Here is a 20,202-nt window from a genome sequence, read left to right on the forward strand (position 1 = left end):
TTTATGGTCGAATCTACTAGAAAACCACCATAAACCTTATTCACCCCGGATGATACCAACCAGCCCTACTGGCTCACGGACTAAAACGTGCTCTTTATTTTCCGTGAAGCGTGAAATGCCAATGTTGTATTTTTCGTGAATTGTGAAAGGGCTGCTTTATTTTCCGTGAAACGTGATCTATACCCCCCCCCCCCCCCCCCTTAACCACCCTCTAGCTTGTGCGGGAACCACTGATCGAACGTTTAGTTTTGGCTTGTGATCATGAGGCAGTCGGGTTGGTTGAAAAAAGATGTTTTTGCTCGCAGTGTTTTAGACGCATATTGAAGTTAGAAACTATTGAACATAATAACCCATCACATCAGATATAGGAAAGTTGTTAAATTAATTAAGTTATTTATTTATAGTACGTTCGTGAGTGAGAACCAAGGAAAGTTGGAAAGTAGACGGTTTTCTTGCGTAGAGTATTCTCACAATTAAATGGTAAGATTTGTTAAGTGGCTTTTGATTCTAAACTAAACTAAGTACTGAGGAATTACGGCTAGGCCCGAAAAGTCTGCTATATAATTCAGTTTATCTTGGCTGTTAATTTTATCTATTTCTGTGAGCCTAAAAGCGGTGAAAGGTGTAGAAAGTCTAACACACGCTTTTTCAATCCCACATTCCGCCACTATTCTTGCCTTAATCCCGCCATCCAGTCAGAACGTTTATCCCGATCCCGCCTGGTTAGAGTCGCAGTTCTCCGTGTGACGCCTGTAACGTGTTACTTTCTGTTTTCCCGCATCCCGACATCAATATTAAAACTATCCCGCATCTACTCTGCTTCGCAGCCGTTATTAGGGTCGTCACGCAACGCTCATTTTCATCCCGCATCCTGCCATAAAATTGCCGTCATCCCGAATCCCGCCAGCATTGTCACTTTAATCCCGCATCCCGCCAAACCCATGTTGGACCCTCGGTGAAGAACTAAAAAACTTCTATCTTCTATCCACACTAAGCAGGAGAAATTTGAAAACGGAGTTTTCACTCTGAAAACGCATCAAATGTTTTCCGCCACACTACGCCGGAGAAATTTGAAAATGCAACAATCCCCAGTCTTTTCGGATTTGTGTTTGAGGAAAACTCGGGCAGAAAAATCCTGCGTAATGTCATCGAAAACCCATTGTTTTCAAAACGTTTTCCGTCCGATCCACACTAAAACGCAAAGCCGGCGTTTTCAAATCCCTCCCGTTTGAAGAGCGTTGTCGAAAAGCTACGATTTCGTGACCGATTTACAGTGTGACAAGTGCGGAAGATAAGTTCAGTTCTCCCGCGTGGTGTAGACGGGGTCCCGCAATCCCGCGTCTCCTCTGGGGATTTGGCGCGAAGTTTAACACTCATGCGCACTACAATTCATCGTGTTTGGCGCCATCTTGCTTGGTTCTAGCTGTATGGCCATCCTTTTTGCTGCGAAAAGCGCGGTTTGTTACACCGAAAAAGTAGCGTGTTAGTGGAAAAATGGTGATTTGTTCCCTGCCCGAACACCAAATGGACGGACGAAACGAAACAAGAACTTGGAAGGGAGAATCTGGACCAAAGGTGAGGTACACGTGGTTAATGCTGTAGCAATCTCGTCTATCTGTTGTAGCTGTTTTCAAATTATCTTCTTGACATGTTGGTCGACGTACTGACAGCACTATATAACTGCAAAGCTGGTTCATAGTTGTTTTTTTACAATTTTTATTCACTTTCATTCGTTGTTACATTATTAATAAATTAAGCGTATGTGGTAGATCGTTTTTGCAGGGTTTTGACGTTTTTACTCCTTCTGCGTGTTTCTACGAAGAACTTTAATACAGCTTAAGCTTAAATTGTTACCATAAGAACTAACAAAACGCAATTTGTAAATCCATTTTTTTTTTCTCTAAACTTAGTCCAGTTGAATATACATGCATTAGTGTCATATCATGCAATTAGTTTTAAAATAAAGATAAATTGTGTGCTGCATTTTCAGACTTGATCTGCAGCAGGAAAGATGACCAGCCAGTCAAAGCCAATGCTTGCTAGGTTCTAAATACATCAACATTTTAACGTAAGGTAAGGCTACAAAATCATTAGAAGAAGGAATATTTAAATTCTATTTTTAACTGTTAAAACACTTAGAGTAACAAGGTTGAAAATGTTTGAGAATTTTAAGGATGACAAAACTATCTGGGTTTGATGTAGGGATTATGCATTTCCATTTCTACACACTTTTGCACAATAACATGTTGCCATAAGAAACTTGCATCAGTGAATTTTAAACCTCCACAAAATGTCCCACTGTATCATTACACGAATTTTGAATTTCGTTAATAGGAACTAGTATGGGATAAGGTGGAGGGAAATCACCCCGAGGGAAGGGAATGGGGGGCGGATAGGATAGTCTTTCAAGGCCCTTCCCACCCCTCTCTAAAAACCGTGACATAGCAGATCACTGACCCCATAAATCATTAATAAGACAAGCCTAAAGATGATCTATGGATATCATTCTATCATTATCTGCAGTGAAATGTTTTGTGTGGTGGGGGTGCTACGTGTTCAGATTTTAAATCTCTTTTTCAGATTTCCTCCTTAACTACAGTGGAACCTCTATTTAACGAAGTCCTCGATATAACGAACAATATTCTATGTCCCGGCCAATGTTACAGTAAAATGTATGGAATAGAACCTCGATATAACGAACCTCTTCGATATAATGAACATAATCCGGAAGCCCAAACGTAAAATCTACCTCGATATAACGAATTACATGTACAATGTCAACACGCAACAGAAGATAAACGCTGAACAGATCAACAGTCAACAAATCTTTGTAATCCTTATGGTAAAGAGACAGCAACCTTTCAGTCAACAACTTATTATATGTCATAGACATTGGCACTATAGTATTTCGACATCAATTAACTTCTGCTCTATCTTCTTTGAAATCCAGAAATGTTGGGTAGTGCAACATAGCAACACTAAAGCCCGTTTCCTTGTTTACATAGACAATTTTCTGTATAACCTGTATGTTGCAACATTTTAAATCGCTACTCTGAAAGTGTCGTTCTTTTGTAAACAAAAGCTGCACATCTGCTCAAAAGTGAAATGATACTGAAAGCCACCACGCTTAATGAATTGCATCTCAAAATGCGGCACTTCTGGGTGACGAAAATTTGTTGAATTGCGTGACAGAAGTCACCTGCGTTACAAATCAGTCATTAACTATGACCTTGATATAACAAACATTTTGGTCGTTTCCCCCCAAATTTGTTATATTGAAGTTTTCGATATAATGAACCCTCGATTTAACGAACAAATTTGGCCAGTCCCCAGCGACTTCGTTAAATCGAGGTTCCAGTGTATTAGGGTATTGAGCTGAAAGAAAAATATGACAGGAGATGATGTGTTGTTTTAGAATTGGTACCTCTTAGGGGACTGAAAAAAATTTGAAGCCACACGCACAAAACAGGATTGTGGTACCCCTTAAAGGATCCTTTCATAATTTCTGGAGAGAGTCCTATAACGGTTATTATTGAGGGTCATTACTGGTTGGCATGTTATTTGGCTACCAATCTTGGTCATCAGTTTATTTTTATTCTTACTAGCTTTATTCTTTCTATAGCTTGCAGGTAGAAAATGTTAGGTGATCTGCTACCATGATATGGTAAGTTAACACATTTTCTTTCTACATGCATTCCCACTTGTAAAACTCTCATCACTTTTATAACACTCAGATGTCTGATTCAGTCTAGAGATGATATAAAGTATGGTTGTTGTCATGTGCAGGTTCTTGTACAGTACCTCTCAGAAATTTACATACAGTGTAATAAAGAATATGTTTAAAAATAAGGAGTTGAAATTAATGGCTTTCAAATGGTCTTGAAGTTTTTGTGATGCTTAACAGTACGGAAAAGACAGATGGACAGATGACACCTGTCCACACACACTCACAAACTCAATCCTCTTCGTTTCTGGTGGAACATAGGTTGACCACTAGTGCCCGCCACCTAAGCTTGTTCAGCAAACATCTAATTCTTTTATACTGGTCATCATTCTGGTAGTTAAATTGTTACAGACCCTTTTGTTTTGATTCTCTACATTGAAGAAGTCAGTCTTTTGTTCTCTTATGGCTTTCTTACATTGTAAGTTTAAGTTTTAGATCTTTTGTAATTTGGTATTTGACACCTTTTCTTTAGGTGAGATTTGGCAAATTGTTTGTCCCGATAAGCCTGATAGAATGACACTTATACATGAATGACTCCCTATGGTATTTTTTGATTGGACGCACACAAAGGACAAAAGATTATTAAGTAATCTGCGCATGCTTGAAGGAGAACATCAGTCGGTGTTTTTTTTATATTTTATGACGTCAGCATGGGCACATTAAAGCAAAACTGACAGTAAATTTTCTTGTGTTTCTTTCGGTTAAATTTCATAAAATTTGGCAGACTGCTAATAAATGTTTTACTTTGGTTGGAGCTCGTTTTTAAGGGAAATCTATTTGATCAGTTTTTCCATGGCAGTAAAAGGGCCATATAAATTAATTTGAAAAAATCAAGAAAGCTGCCTTTACAAACCTACTTTTTCATGTTTAAACTTCATATCCCTCCAGATTCACAGTACTGTGAAAATTTTGGAAATTTTTGGAAGTTCAAAAAATTCACAAGTAAAGCCATATGAAAGGCAAAGAACCCATTTGTTTAGCCACTTATAATTCAAGAATGAAAGCCAAAATTTTAACAGACTGATGTGGTAGTAAAACACTATTTCATCATTGTTTATTACATGTAATAAGTTGGAGAGGACTGTGTGTTAATACAAATGCAAAAACAGCATTCAAGACATAACACTTAAGTGCCCAACGCCATAAATGATTACCCTATTGAACCACCTTAAGTTATGATAGGTCTTGGTATGGCTTCTTGTCAGCGCGGTGGATCTGATGATCCAGGAAACAATGTGGTTGCATGGTGAGGTTGTTTGACTTGAAATACAATGGTCACAGGTCCAACTCACATTCTGACCACCAGGTGGTGTTGTTCCTGCTAGTCTGTGTAGTATCGCAAATGATATGCTTTGACAGTGGAACTGAAGTACCATTAAATAGTATTCCAGTCACACACACTGCATCTGGACGGCAAGCTGATATCACAGTCATAACTGAGTCTCAAAAGCACAAGCCCTCTGCAGCCAACCGGTGCAGTTACAAGACATTTCTCTGGAGATGGCTCAGGGCCAGCACTTACATTAGCAAGCAGCTTCCAAGCCACCATTGGCAGGAATTGATCATTTTTTGTGTTTCTGATCCAAGAAAAAATGATTTTCTTTTACCTTTGTCGTCAGTTATTGTAATCAGGAGCTCCGCTTTTAGGCTTGGCTAAATCTATATATTATCCTCAACACTTGCACCAGCAAAAGATGACGAGAGGATCAGGGCCAGCTTAGATGTGAAAGATGTGAATGAATACATCAAGAGGACTCAGCACCATTCTTACCCTACATTTGGCTTGTGGACCAGGCTAAATGGAGCTAGGTACTTCTCCCACCTCGATATGAATGCTAGCTACATTAAGCTGGAGCTGGTAGAAGAGAGCAGAAAGTTGACTGCAATCTATATTTATCTTGAGTTGAAGCATTTCAAGAGGCTCTGCTTTGGAGTGAACAGTGCTGCAGAAATATTCAAGTAAAGAGTTGTGTTAAGTTGTGTCATTGGAACTCAATGCCTCAGCATCTGTGATGACATCTTTATTTTTGGATCCATGGTAAAGCATGTCAGGCACTGAGACATACTGCAACTATGGGAAACACACAGATTGACCCTCAGTTAAGAAAAGTAAGTCCAATTTCTTTAACAGTGCTAGAACTCCACTGAGGGAATCTCGCCCAATCCTAACAAGGTTGCAGTGCCATAAGCAACAGGTCCCCTGAACTGCAAGCAGTGCTGTGATTATTCTGACTTGTTCTTTGATGGGGGAAATGCTGACTTCGTGGAGGGCATCACATAAGTCACAGCACCTCTAAGAAGCCTAATCATAAAAGAGGTCATACTCCAGTGGATGCCAGAATGTCAGAGGGCCTTTGACCAAATGAACACAATGCTACACTGTAATGTTGTGTTTTGATTGTCAATGGCATAACAAGTTAAAGATAGATGCTGGGCCATAGGGGTGACTATCGAGGACATTTTAACTATTGCAATTGTATTGCAATAGGTCACATGGATATTGCGATAGTATTGCGATAGTGTAGGTTCTATTGCAATAGTATTGCAACAGTTTTCAGGAATGTCTGTATTTACTTAATACCTTACACTTTAAGAAATATCTAAGAAGTAGTAGTCAATACAGGTACTGTGGAACACAGTGCAATGGAATTTAATCAGTTTTTTCAGAAAACAAATGCAATAAAGTGTTTAACAAACACAGCTGTTCTTAGTGTTGTAGTAACTGGACTCGAGGCATCTGAGCACAAGGTCGAACCTTTCAAATCTTGCAAATCTGAAGGATGTTTATGACGCATGTGGTCCATCAGGTTTGTCGTATTCCCGCTGTATTTCAGCATTGTCATGCATAATCTGCAACCCACCCTTGAATTGTCGATAGCAGAGTCTTCTTTTTCTTTTATGAAGCCAAAGTGTTTCCATACAGCAGCCTTTCCTTTTTTGTTTGGCTCAATCACAAAATTGGCCGCCATGCTTTAAGTGAACCTCAGCAATTTATATAATCCCCCTCTAACATTAGAGTAGACCCCGGGAACGAGGATGGCGTGACCCCAATGGTGGTTCAAGAATCAAGACACTAAAAATATTAGGTGCAGTAGGTGGATTGTTTTTAGTTTCTTTTTTACCCTTATTGTGACCTTGAAAATCAAATCTGGGTGAAAGAAAGGTGTCTTACCGCTCAAGGGCACTCACCGACACTGAGACAAGATATTCCTATTATTTGTATGGCCTCCGATATATTTGACAATGACAATGACCACAAACCATTGGTACCTTGTTTGTCAGCCGCAAAATCACACTGCCACCTATAGAATAAAACGAATGAGAGTTTGGACCTGACTGGTTTCAACTACTGACTCAACTATGTGCTGGGCAAGAAGGCAAGAGTGGAGGCCAATTAAACAGACTACCTCTCCTGGCATCCAGAGCCATCCATATTGTTAGACAACAGTGCAGAGAACTGGGCTGAATGGAGTGTCTGTTGTACAGAAGAAAAGGTTGAAAAGGATGTCATGGTGGTGCAGGTGTGGCTACCTAACATGGTACCCTGGGATGAACTCCTGGAGGAAACAAGTTTGGACCCAGTGCTAACAGAGCTGAAGAATGCAATAGCCAGCGGGTATTTCACAACACAAAAAAGAGAATTCTAGGACCACCTTTTGAGCCAGTGTTCAGAGAGAACTTTAGCAGTGGTAGGGGGACTGGTAGTGATCATGAGAGAAGCATGTATAGTGGTGCCAAGTTTCCATTATATTTTCTGACTGTGTGAAAACAATTGCCTTCAGGGACAAACTGCTTATTCTTACACTTGAAGGACATCATGGTGTCATGAAGATGAAGGAGTATCACAGAACCAGGGTCTGGTTTGCAGTTCAGCAGAGCATATGTTTTGTGTGAGACCAGCTGAAAAGCTAACATCCAGCCAAAACTCTAATATGTTTTACAGATGTTCTTGTATATTTGCCTGTGGATTTCAGTGTTATTAGACAATGTATCTTTTGATGTAGTCAAGTTTTTACCTTTTTTATCTCATTGACACTTTAGTCTGACATAAGTTTCATTTTCTATAATGTTTAATTAAAACACCTATTTTTCATGACGTAGTTTTTTCTTGAAGAAAAAGGTGCTGAAAATGGAGTTTTTTCTTAATTTCTATTAGCTGGGATGTGGATCTAGATAGGGAACAAAATTTAATAATGTTGCGCCATAAGGGATTGGGATCAGTAAGCTACGATGGGCCAAGAATGGAACCCCCAGGGAAAAAACCTAGACAGATGAAGCAGATTCCTTTAACCCAGGAGTTTGTCTTCAAGTTCAGTTACAGTATGCAATATTACTCCTGCCAAGACTATGCAATATTACGGTTACAATAACGTAATAAATTGTTATAGCTACATTAGTTATTGATATTTTATTTCATATTTACCAGCAGGTACACTGTAAAGTATTAGGCTACATGATGCTTGGGTGACTGATTCATGAAAAAATTCATGGATGTAAAGATCAGTGAAGGATTGCTGCACAAATGGTATGTACAGCGTATTTCCACATACCTTAACATAGAAAAGCATATTTAAGGACAGTGCTAACTAAATACAAAGGTTTTTGTGCCAGGTTAGGACCATGCGGAAAAAGTAGATCTTTGCAAGCGCTATTGGAATCCACAAAGAAAAATGGGGGTAGCCACACATTTTTTCAAGATAATTAGCCTTGAATCTCAGCAAAAATGCTGACATCAGCATTTTTCTAAAAAAAAGAAAGGAAGGATATTTCTTCACAGATTTCCTTAGAATTTGCCTTTACATACAGAAAAGCACATTTATAAAGATCTTAAAACTTCATGGTAAATAACCATTTTTGGTATATTTTTAATAACAAAATCGTTGCAAAAGTGCCTTTGGCATCTCTGACAGCCTTCCTCTGGTTCAGCTTAAATACAGTCTAAATACCTTTTGCTCACAACCAGAAACTAATCATGTGTTGAATAGGCTTGCCACTTCCATTTCATAACATAAAATGTAGGGGTAACCACGCATTTTTTAAAGTTATTGATCTTTTTTGAAAACTTTTATGGTGCCCGTGACATTTTTTCCTGTCACCTCCCCAGTAAGTAAAACATTTGCGTATCTCGCACTTGTTTTGCACGTGCACTACGCCATCTGCTGGTACATGTTTACAGTTGGATTTCAATATAATTTTCGACAGAAAACAGCTAGTTTTTCAGCTGGAAGATGTTAACAGTTAGTGGTTAGTGATATGCTGCTATTCTAGTGTTCCTGGTTTAAGTACAGGTTCATAAACTTGATTTAGTCACAGTAGAAAAATTTCCCTTTCATTTTAGTCATGTACTTGGTAGCCTAGTTGATTGTGTCAATGTCAACCCAGCGCGTGCATGGCGCTTAAACCATGCCTTGCGTGATGCGCAGAACGTGTGCGCACTAACAAAAGTAGGCACCATCCTTAACAACCCTGCAAAATACTGATCAGCCAAGAGATGTATGCTCAGTAGGTGACTAAATATTCAATGGCTCTTAACCATTATCAAAAGAAATCGGAGCGTTGCAATTTGCTTGGGCTTAATGTAAGCCAACTTTATTGTTGTAAGACTTCAAACTCATGGGGTTAAAAGGTACAATGCATAGCCAGTTTGGAAAACACTTTGGAGAATTCAAATTCTGTCAGCTTGTAGTTCAAAACCCAAATGTTGCTGCGATTTCATCATGTGAACATTTTTTTTTTTCATTGATTTCCAAGAAACATGCATTGCAAAGATATTGGTTACCAATTGCCTTTTGAACGAGATTGATATTTTGTGGACAATAGATCACTGATTCTTTGGTGTAATTTTTCACTGAAGATTTTCTTGAATGTATGTACTGTAAAGAAATGAGTTACACCTGGCTACTTTCCATTAGTGCATGTAAATATCAAACCAGTGGATAATGGTTTCCGTGCATTCTGAGCATAATTGATGTTTACTCAATTTCTGGATAGTGCATGCTATCCACCTCCAAGCTCACAAGAGTCAAAAGCAAAATCTTTTCTTGGTTTTCTACGGTAACATTAAGTTTTAGTCTTTGAGGCAGTGTAACACGAAGAAAACTACAAAATTTAGCTTGGCAGTGTTTACAAGTACAATTTTGATATTTTTAGTCATGAAGTTGTCGATGAAACCAACACAAAACAATTTGTTTACCATTGCAATTTATACTGTAACTACAGTGTACTTCAACAAAGCAACTAGAATGTTATTGTTCAGAGGTTAGCAAAATTAAAAGAATGAAATTTGTAAGATGTCTTGCAGCGTGGTTTCAAATCAAAAAGACTTCACAACTCCTAATGAAAAAATTTACTTGAGCAACAGTTTTTACAACAAAAAGTAGCTTAATGCAATTTGGCAATTCACTTCAGTGTGAATCTTGAATCTTGTGAGACTTCTCAGCAAATAGCTGTTTTTGGAGTTGAGTCTGTTGTCAAATATTCTTTTGTTTCAAAAGGCATGCAAACAAGGCGAAAGGGTCAATACAATGCAGAATTGACCCTTTCACCTCGTTTGTGTGTCAAGCCCCTGACAACTGCAATAACAGCTATTGTGAAGACCGATCAATGAGTCAACTCCTCCAAGTTTTGATATCTTTTTTTGATCACCTGATGGATCATGAGACTCTTGCACTCACATTTGTAGGTAAAATACTTGGGAAAGACCTCTGAGTGAATTTTTGTTTGTTATTTTATTAATTAATTTTATTGTTTTTTCTTTGTTACCGAGATTTTGAATTTTATAAAGAATCATTTCAAATTCTGTACAGTTCTTGTGTTTGTAATTTTGTCTGACTTTTTGGAACCAGTTTTGAAGCTTGACACCATGTGAGGGTACGGGTACATGTAGGATTCATGTAGGTTTTTTGCACACTAGGATTGATTGTTTGGCTTTTGTAATATTTGATGGGGACAGTGACCAAAGTTATCAATTTAAATGTACTAGGTGATCTTTTTAGAAGGGTTATTTTTGTAAGCAGCAGTCTCAGTGTAAGAACATTTTGGAAGTATTTTCTGTTTCAATTAAATAAATCTTTGGAGGCAGCTTTACGCTTTTAGTAACTTCTCAGGTTACATATCAATTACTTTACAATCTCAGCCAGTTCAAAGCACTTGAAGAGTCAACTTTCTCAAAAAACTCACATAAAAAAGCAGTTAAGCTTTTAGGTTTCCGTTAAATTCATATCAGTTTAATAGACATTGGAATAAATCATGTAAAATACACAAATTCACTTTGGAAATGTTATTGTTCTTTTACAACAAGGCTGAAATAGGAAGAAAAGGTCGATCCTTAGTCTTAATACTCTTTTCAACACTTTATTTATATGGAAAACGTTCAGGCATTTTAAAATATAAGTACCCATTTTGACTCATTTCGGCATAACAGATGATGGGGAAGCATAACCTGATTGTTGTTTTATTGATTGGTTGTGTTTTATTTTGATGCTCTACGCCACTTAGTTCACGTTTTATGGTGTCGCAACGGAAGAAGGTCTAAACTCTAAAGTATTTCTTAATTTCGAAATTCACTGCATGTCGTAGGATTATGATGTCAATGGTAGGATTTGACACCTTTATCTTTGATGGCCAAGGCTGTTTTTAAGTTGTTTCTGCAAATTACTACAGATAATGAAATTTTAATAGCTTTAAAGTTGTCTTTGAAATACAAATTCTCAAAGTGGTTTATGGCAGTTGTTTGTTCACACAGACTGTATTTGCTTTTCACATGTCCAACAAGTCGGACAATTGAATTCTTTGTTTTACATGCAGGCCTATTTTATTTTTGGTGGGCACATTAACAAAGCTGCAATCACTGATATATTCGTTACGTTCGCGTCGAGTACTTGGGCATAATATTATAGATTTAAGTGTTTTCAGAGCCGTTAATGTCTAGAAACAAGTTTCATTATACAGTGACTTGACTAATATTCCAATGCACCCTTGCATTATCGTGTTTGTTGTCTTCTTTCTAGACATATTGGCATTTTTATGAGCTAGATGTACAGCGTTGAAACTTAAAGTTTGAAGTTTAAATTTTACGGTTAACAACCAGCTTTTGCGAAACACCCAGGTTGTATAATTTAATTCGATAAAAAAATACTGGTGAAGCTATTTTTTTTTGAAGTTATTCTCTTCCGTTCAATGTTCGAGCTATTTGCTAATGTAACATCTCAATATATTAATTGTGGGTCTTTTCTGTTTTGCAGGAGGAATGTTGCTACAGGAACTACATTATTAGTGAAGCTTTGCTCGCCGAATGAAGCTGTAGACATATTTAGTAAATAAATGCAAACTTGATCGGTTTTCGAATTATAAAGTGTATTGTGAAAATCAACTGCGCTTTTGAAGAGAGCCTGAAATTGAGTTCAAAATAAACGAACTCTTCTGGTGGGAAAAAATTTTTGCTTTAAAATGAGTCTGAAATCGTGTCGAAAAAAACTAACTTAAGTCTTTCGGCGGGGAAAAAAGTTGCGCCAATGAAACGAGTCTAAAATCATGTCGAAAAAAAAATAAGTCTTTTGGCGGGAAACAAATTGCGCTTTTGAAACGAGTCTGATATCATGTCGAAAAAAACTAAGTCTTTTGGCGGGAAAATTGATCCTTAGAAAAAAAAAGTCTGCGCTTTTGAATGGTGTCTGGTTTCGAGTCAAAAATATACTAAGTCTTTTGGCGGGAAAAAATCGTGCAGTTTGCAAACGGTTTTCGCCCATCAAAAGTCAGAGTTTATGCTTGATTTCGAACTAGACCCTGTTCAAAAGCTCAGAATTTTTTTTCTGTTCGGCAACCCTACATAGTCAAAAAATAGTAAAAGAGATAGCCTACATTTCGGCTAGTTTCCAGGCCCCTTTTAAAAGCGCTATTTTTTTTTTTTACTCTTTTCTTGTTAATAAAGCAAGACTCATTTATTGATTACAACTTCTTTTATTTCAACTTTAATTAAAAGAGAAAACCAATATACAATGCTGTTATTGTTAATTAACTACTGTATTCGAAATATGAAAGGATATGTAATTACAAAGATCAATAGAAGTAAACCTGGCTTGTACTTCATGGTAATTTTAACAGAAATAGCGCAAACTTAAATATTGTGAACAGTAAAAACCAAGCAATTCAAAGAAAACATTTACAGATTAAAAACAAACATTCTGAAGAAAATTTGAACTAGTCGGTTTTTTGATGAAAACTTAGCTAAATAAGTAGCTATAAGTTAAGCTTTCAAAATAAATTTAACAAAAATTAACAAAGTACGAACAACGTTTTGACGTCCTCATGACAACGTTACCAAGTTCTTTGAAAAACATACAAGACTGGCTCGATCGCATTTTGCATAAATATTTAAACTTGACAATACAGTCATGAGAACAGCAAAACATAGTTTCTATTGTTAATTTTCGTCTTAACATGTCCAAAGATTTCAATGAAAGCTAAAATAAATTATTACGGACGAAGACCTGTACTTAAGAAAAAAATACAAGGAAGATATTTTGTAGAGTATCTGATCCTCGCATGTCTAGCAATATGGAAGCGGGGAAATAAAATTTTGCGAGTAAAATTGTTAGCAAAACTTACAAGTGTTAATTTACTTAATTGCACGGTCGTCGGAAAATTCATCGTGGCTAAATTTCTTAATGCACAGGTCCACGTTTAGGAGCTATGTTACGGAATTGCCCTATGACCTACCCGAGTAAGTCGCTTGGTGAGTTTTGGTAGTACGCTAAGGAAATATCCCTACGTTTTCAATTTTCATCGTCCTCTGTTACAGATAATACATCTTGCAATTAAAAACAACTAATATCAATTTTTCAAGTTCGTCATTCGCAATTCGTCTCCATCTTCTTCCAAATCCTGTTACTTACAAGCATCCTTGTTTCATTTTGGTTTAGATATACATCTCTTGTGATGTTTTCGCTTTTGATTCTTTGATTTACTTCCCGACAGAAATATAATTAAATATCTGGTGACATAGCTCCTAAAACTAACCGATTTAAGAATCAGTTCAGTTGAATTTCAACAATATTACGTTAAAGATTCAAATTTTTTTTCATTGCAGTCCTTGAGAGAATTTGCTCATGTATCCAGACAATCTTCTTACAGATCAGATCCTATATTCTCCTAACCTAGACGCCTGCCGTTGTATTGGTATTTTGAGAAGAAGCTATATTTTGACACCTTATAAAAACATACGTATGCAGAATCTACTTCATGTAAGTTGCATCTGTGTGATCCAGAATCTTCTTCGTGTTCGCACGCATCTTTTGTCCTCAAGAGACGAGGGAAAGGCTAACCTGTTTAGGAAGAAAAACAAAATCCATGTTAGCAAATGTATTGCTTTGAACTTAGCAACGATAAACTATGAAAATGTTCCATCGTCCTTTTTTAGGTTTGTGTAATAAACTGAATAATTAATGGTATTTGAATAAATTAAATTGAACGTCACTCAAGGTCAGCCAATTTGGAGGGAGGTATTGTCATGTTTCCTTCGGGATAAGCAATAATTTTTTTCTTCCCAATAAAATAAATCCATTTAGGAAAACGTCACTCTGAGAAATAAAAAAATAAACCTAAAACCAAAACCATACTCTACTAACTATGTTCGAAATAAATAAAAAGTTTGTAATTTCCGAGTTGCATTTTGGTTACCTTGAGTAATACTTTTGATTGCTCAACAAGTTAACACGAACAATTTTGAGCAAGTGCCACGTTAGAAAATCTTACAAAGTTCGCACATTCCATCTAGATAATTTTGTTTAGAGAAACAAAACAAATTGTCTTGAAATCTGCTTAGTAAATAACTCTTAGTGACAATCCTCTTTATCTAAAGAACGTGTTGATTAGATGGCTTATGCGTGAAGTTTTCTATGTACAGCTATCGGTTTTATTCAGATTCGAACTCAGTTTTTTTCTACCACGCCAAGCAACAGTGTTATCTCAAAATCGTGTAGCTCATTCGCACCAGCTTAAGATGTTTTGTGAAAATTAACAGTCTGCTAAAGGAAATTGAACGCAAGTTTAATTAATTAACAGTGAAGCAACTAGAAAGCGATTGACCACAAAACAATTTTTAATCCAAAATATTTTTAAAAGATATGTTTTCACAAGTTTTAGGTGGCACGAAGTGTTCTTTTGTTTGATCTCCGGTGTTATGACGTTTTAGAAACTGTGTTTTGGTCAGAAGGCAGTCTTAAGTTTTTGCTCGTGTTATGTTATTTTTGCAACATGATCGTACGACAAAGCATCTCTTCAATTTTCAATAAGTTCGGTTTCTTAAAATTATATTTAGTCAATAATTTAAACGACTCGGTTTTAAACATTTCTTACTTCACTTGCTTGAGAAATGAATTATGACCAGAATCTGCAAAACAATTTAAAAGGTAACAGAAAAAAAAACGCTTCAAACTGTGATTTTATGCATTCTATGGCAGTTTCCATGGCATTCCAAGTCTACAAATTATGTCGTGTAATTTGCTTCTATTGTTTTAAAGAGTAGTGAAACAATGATGTTAACTAAATGAACAATGAAATCACTCGTCAATTGTCAGGTACATGTGATTAAAATAATTTACATTGACTGAATGAAAATTAAGGTCAAGGTCATTCAAGGTCAACCATTTGCTGAAGAGGTTCTCCACTAAATCGTCACTGAAACTGCAATAAGCGTAAAAAACTCTCTTGGCCTTTAATAAACAACTCCACAAATCAAAACGGCGTGGTACAAAGAGTGTGCATACGAGCGGCGTAGATGCAAATAGCGTGGATACAAACAGCGTGGGTTGAAACTAAAACAGTAAAAGAGCAAAAGTTACACGTTGCGACTAAGCTAAATTCGAATAAAGAAATAACAAAACTGCAAAACGAGGACTGTGAATTACACTTACATTGTTTCGGCCAGAGAAAACTGTTGTGAAACGGACTGCGAATGACGCGAAGAGACTAGCACGAAAGCTAAATAGAACTGCGCTAAGCGCGGACCAAAATGAACTGCCCCAAAACTGTACTGCAAAGCTATGATATGGAAAATACGCTAGAACATGCGGAAAATAAAACTATAGAAACTTAGAAAGGCGCTAATGAAGATGAAACAGCAAAGAAACGCTAACGAGGGCGCGAAAACTGACAGAAAGGAATAAACACCTAAATTGACGCAAAAAAAAGACCAAACAAAAGGACGAAAAGAAGTATAAACTAATTTGCGTGCGCAAAGGAAAAACAAATTACGCAAGAACAAATAATAGAAAAAATGTTACACTTGGATCTTACAGTCACAATTAGCAAGAAATGTTTTGCTTTTCTAACCAACGGTGCAGAGTGCAGCTTTTAAAAACAAAGATTTGGTGTGAAGGCTGTCAGTACTTTCGTTTTGTCAGAACACTTTGCTACAGAAGTTGCCATGGTAACGATAATGGTGCAAACAATTTTGAACAAAGTGCGCCGATACAGTTTTTCATTAATCAGAGATAACTGGTTTTGAATATTGTGAAGTCCAGTTGTTTGAACAATGATCTGAAATTTCATGCATTTATAACCGATTTTGTTGTTTTGAGAAATTTGGGATAAAGAAAAAGATTTTGTAACAAGGAGAGAACTTCTTTAAAACTATGCCAATTTATCTCAAAGCAAAGAACTTAATCCGCGTTTGGTAGATTTTCGAAAAATGCTCTTGCAGAAGATAGCTCTATATTTCAGCCGAAAGTCAAAGCATTCCCAGAGTTATTAGTCTGTCCACAGAGGTTTATTTCTTGCTGCGAGTTAGTTTTCTTTGAACGCGCGAGCGCGAGCGCGGACAAGCCCCAACTCCAGCTCCTTGCGTTTTTGCTCCTTCATATCCCACGCGCCGGGTTAATATTTCGCGAGGATTTGCGGTCTCGACGAACTCAAGACAAAATAGAGCGCCTGTGGACAGACCTCAGAGTTATCTATTTATGTAAAACCACAATAAAACCTAAACGATCTCGGTTCCTCCTTATCCCTTTGGTGTAAATGAGATATTCAGCGATATTACACAGTTAATGTTGATAACGGTTTTGACTTAAAATGATATATGAACTTCTTTCATAAGCATAAAATGTTCTTCGATACTTTTGCTAATCCTCCACGGCTGTTGAATTCAGTTGTTCTCTTTATGCCGCGCTCTTTGACGATTCAGACAACGATAAACGGCAATAAACTAAGATAAATGTAAACTGTAAATTGAAAATCAATTTACCGTTATCCAGAACATTGTGGCAGTGTTTATGTCCTTAACTCTGCTTCAGGCATTGGAGGTTTGTGGTGCTACAAGTAAATAAAAACATCGTATTAATAATAGTTAAACTAAGACAGCTAAAACTTTCAAAGATTAGGGTAGCTCTGAACCCCACCCCCTCCCCCCTCCTTTTTGCAGAAAGAGTTATCTTGACAATAACAAAAGCTGAAGTCGCAAATCAGGCTAGTATTTGCACTTTAAATTTAAAACTCAAAATAGGGCTGCCTCCAACAAGTTGTATTGCTGCATGGGAAAATTGTTTTGTATTGAAAGATGGTCATTTCACCAGTGATTGGTCATTCCTATTAGATCATAGATACACCATGAAAACAGTCCAAAGTAGTGAATTTAACAGTGTTTTAAACTGATCTTAACAAAGAAAACTCTAGGGGAAGGTTTCTTCTCTCCATATTCCATCACACCCTGCATTCCCCACCCTATACCAATCCCCAGTACAGTGGCTCGCAGAGGTTTGAGTTGTGAAGCAGATAACATTGCAATCCAAACAAAAACGTTTTATTAAACAAGGACTCTGATGAAAAAATACTTGAACAACAGAAATGACACGCAAAGTGAGCATCTTCTCCCATTGTATCAAAACCATATGATCATCGTTAAAACAATAAAAAAAAAGTTGTCAACGAGACAAGACAAATTTATGTTACCTGACGTATTCGAACTTGGATTATGGATGACTCCTTGGAATACATTCCCAATGCTTTGCCATCTGGAGTAAAGGAACGGAAAAAAATATACATGTGTGTGAAACCTCCGCGACGCACATACAAGAAATAATTGCACAAATTTAATAAGAACCCGCCAAACGGCCGGTTTCACATTACGGGTTTAGCAAGGATGTTGGCAAAGTTAAAACTAAAAACTTTACCTAATGTTATCAATATAACACAATTTATGATGCCACGAAATGCAGTATATTTTAAACAAGAATGCTGGCTTGTCGGCAATTCTTTCTTTTTTGTGTCAAGTATAAAATTACGATGTACAGTTCAAAACTTTAGAGGAAAATAATCATTGCAGAACAAATTTTCCGCGCATTTTCCAAGAGAAAAAGCTGCGATATCTGTACAAATATATTCGTATACGTCCTTACCTTGACTAGGATTCAAATAAAGGTCTATCCACACTTTTTATCGTGGACATCTTGTCATGATCTTTGTTCAACGGAGCACGTGTTCGCGAAGTTTGCTTGAGAAGAAGATAGAGTTCTTAGTATTGCTGGCACGGTCTTCAAAGTACCCCAAGCGCTGACCACCTTGGCTTAACTAAAACTTGTGACCTTCCTGTATTTGATGACCGACGAATAAAGATAAATTTCTGCTCGAAATGGCCAAGTGAGTGGCAAACGTCCGACTGAGCACGAAACAGGACAAAGTTTTCGCACATGCATAAATTTACAATTTAAATCTCAAACGTTTGTGGTTAGCGCTTTCTGAATAGTTGTTTCAATACGAACATTTGATTGGTCGATCTCCTTATGGCTTATAAAGGCGCGAGAATTAAAATTTTAGTCTTCGCTAACACCAAGACAGATCAATTCGGAAAGTAAAACTGTTTAAAATGTATATTTCTTAAACTCTCTTTGCAAAGTTTAACAGATGAATTCTTCAAGAACTTTTTCATCGGCAGAAGAAACGTAAAATTTTTTGGGCGTTGTTATTTTTTCGTGCGCCCTATTTTTCGAGAATTTTAAAATTACAGAATCAAATATACTATCAATTTTTTTTAGGTCGTGGATCCTCAAAATGATATAATTGCCTTTTTTTTTTTTCTCGTTCAGTCACTAGATGGGAAGAAAAGTGTGGTGGATGGGTTTAGGGTTAGCGTCGTCACTAAAGGATCTAAAAAGGAAACAATCACTTCACTCAGAAACTAGCGCAGATAAAAATAAGTGTGAAGAATGCTTATTCGGAGAATGTTCATCGAATGATAATCGCCAGCTCGGCGTTACCATCTGAGGACTCCTGATAGAGAAGGGAGAGGTAACAGTTGCAAAAGGTTTCGATAGCAGACCTGGTCTACGGAAATCAGAACTAGAATGGCAACAGAAAATTCACGGTCTTTATTCATTTATTAGACTGGTAACAGTTGGGCTGGAGCAACGTGAGTAAACCAGCTATTCCAACCACTTGCTCGTGCTCAAAATACACAAAATGGATCGCACAGGGAGTTTATGGTGTAACGTAATAGGCAACCAATGTGGGGGAAAGAACAAACACCGCATGTGTAACGTAGGAGGGAACGCTATGGGAAACGCTGGGGGATTGTAGAGAGAACTTACTGTGTAGCGCTTCAGGAAATGAATGGGCTGGAACCCTCAAGAAACGCACACGCAACGTAAAGGGGAACACAACGCAAACAGAAGAGGAACACTCGTGCGATCGGTGAGGAACTCACGGTGTTATACGGTCGAAATGAATGAGAGGGGCCCACATGTAACCCACGCGGAGGGGGAAGGGACGAATTCAACGAAAACGTATGGAAATCGTAGCCTTTAAAGTGCCTATGAAGTCAAAAATAATTGCTGCTTATTTGAAAGGCTTTTCAAAGTAAAGAAGAATGGCGTTTTCCTTTTTGGAATATCCTTTTTCGTTTTAGAGATATTTACGTTTTTGTAAGGAAAGTGATTACGTCATAGGTGGTTCCACTAAAACAGCACAACACTCAATCGAGAATAACTCTAGAAATATTAAAGCGGTGTTCTTTAAACTTGGCACCAGAAATGTACATCACAAAAGAAACATAATGACACCTGTCGTGCCGTTGCCATGACAACAGCTATGCCGCTGGTTCTGTTTTAATTAAGACTAAAATTCCCAGATTTTATCTGAAACAAGAATCATCCACTCCCACCAATCTAATGGGGAGAGTTAAGACAATATGGGAACCATATGTGTTCCGGGCAAGACCCTCTGTCCCACTTTAAAAGGTTGCAAATGGGGATATTTGGTTTTTCACAGGAAGAGACTGGAGCCAAGAGTGTTGCCATGGCAACAACATAGTAGGTGTCATTCTGTATCTTTTGTGATGCACATTTCTGGTGCGAGGTTTGAAGAACACTACTTTAATATTTCTAGAGTTATTCTCGATTGAGTGTTGTGCTGTTTTAGAGGAACCACCTATGACGTCATCACTTTCCTCATTTGCATAATACAAAAACGAGAATATCTCTAACACAAAA

General features: G+C 37.2%; 3 long non-coding RNA genes across 3 annotated transcripts; 1 reads left to right on the forward strand and 2 right to left on the reverse strand.

Annotated features, from left to right (window-relative positions):
* The first annotated feature begins 1,380 nt into the window (after positions 1–1,380).
* On the forward strand, positions 1,381–12,916 carry LOC110052160 (uncharacterized). The gene is made up of 5 exons (XR_002297014.2): positions 1,381–1,575; positions 1,991–2,073; positions 3,623–3,664; positions 8,151–8,249; positions 11,968–12,916. It is a non-coding gene; the product is annotated as an uncharacterized LOC110052160 (long non-coding RNA).
* Positions 12,917–13,221: 305 nt separating this feature from the next.
* LOC149096918 (uncharacterized) lies at positions 13,222–18,459 on the reverse strand. The gene is made up of 4 exons (XR_016204260.1): positions 18,115–18,459; positions 17,669–17,730; positions 16,965–17,032; positions 13,222–14,046 (listed from the first exon to the last, which is right to left on the reverse strand). It is a non-coding gene; the product is annotated as an uncharacterized LOC149096918 (long non-coding RNA).
* On the reverse strand, positions 15,413–15,928 carry LOC149096919 (uncharacterized). The gene is made up of 2 exons (XR_016204313.1): positions 15,637–15,928; positions 15,413–15,537 (listed from the first exon to the last, which is right to left on the reverse strand). It is a non-coding gene; the product is annotated as an uncharacterized LOC149096919 (long non-coding RNA).
* Positions 18,460–20,202: the final 1,743 nt, after the last annotated feature.

This window comes from Orbicella faveolata, unplaced genomic scaffold (assembly GCF_042242905.1).
Source record: "Orbicella faveolata isolate gen_17 unplaced genomic scaffold, um_ofav_v1 contig_47, whole genome shotgun sequence".
Lineage (NCBI taxonomy): Eukaryota > Metazoa > Cnidaria > Anthozoa > Scleractinia > Merulinidae > Orbicella > Orbicella faveolata.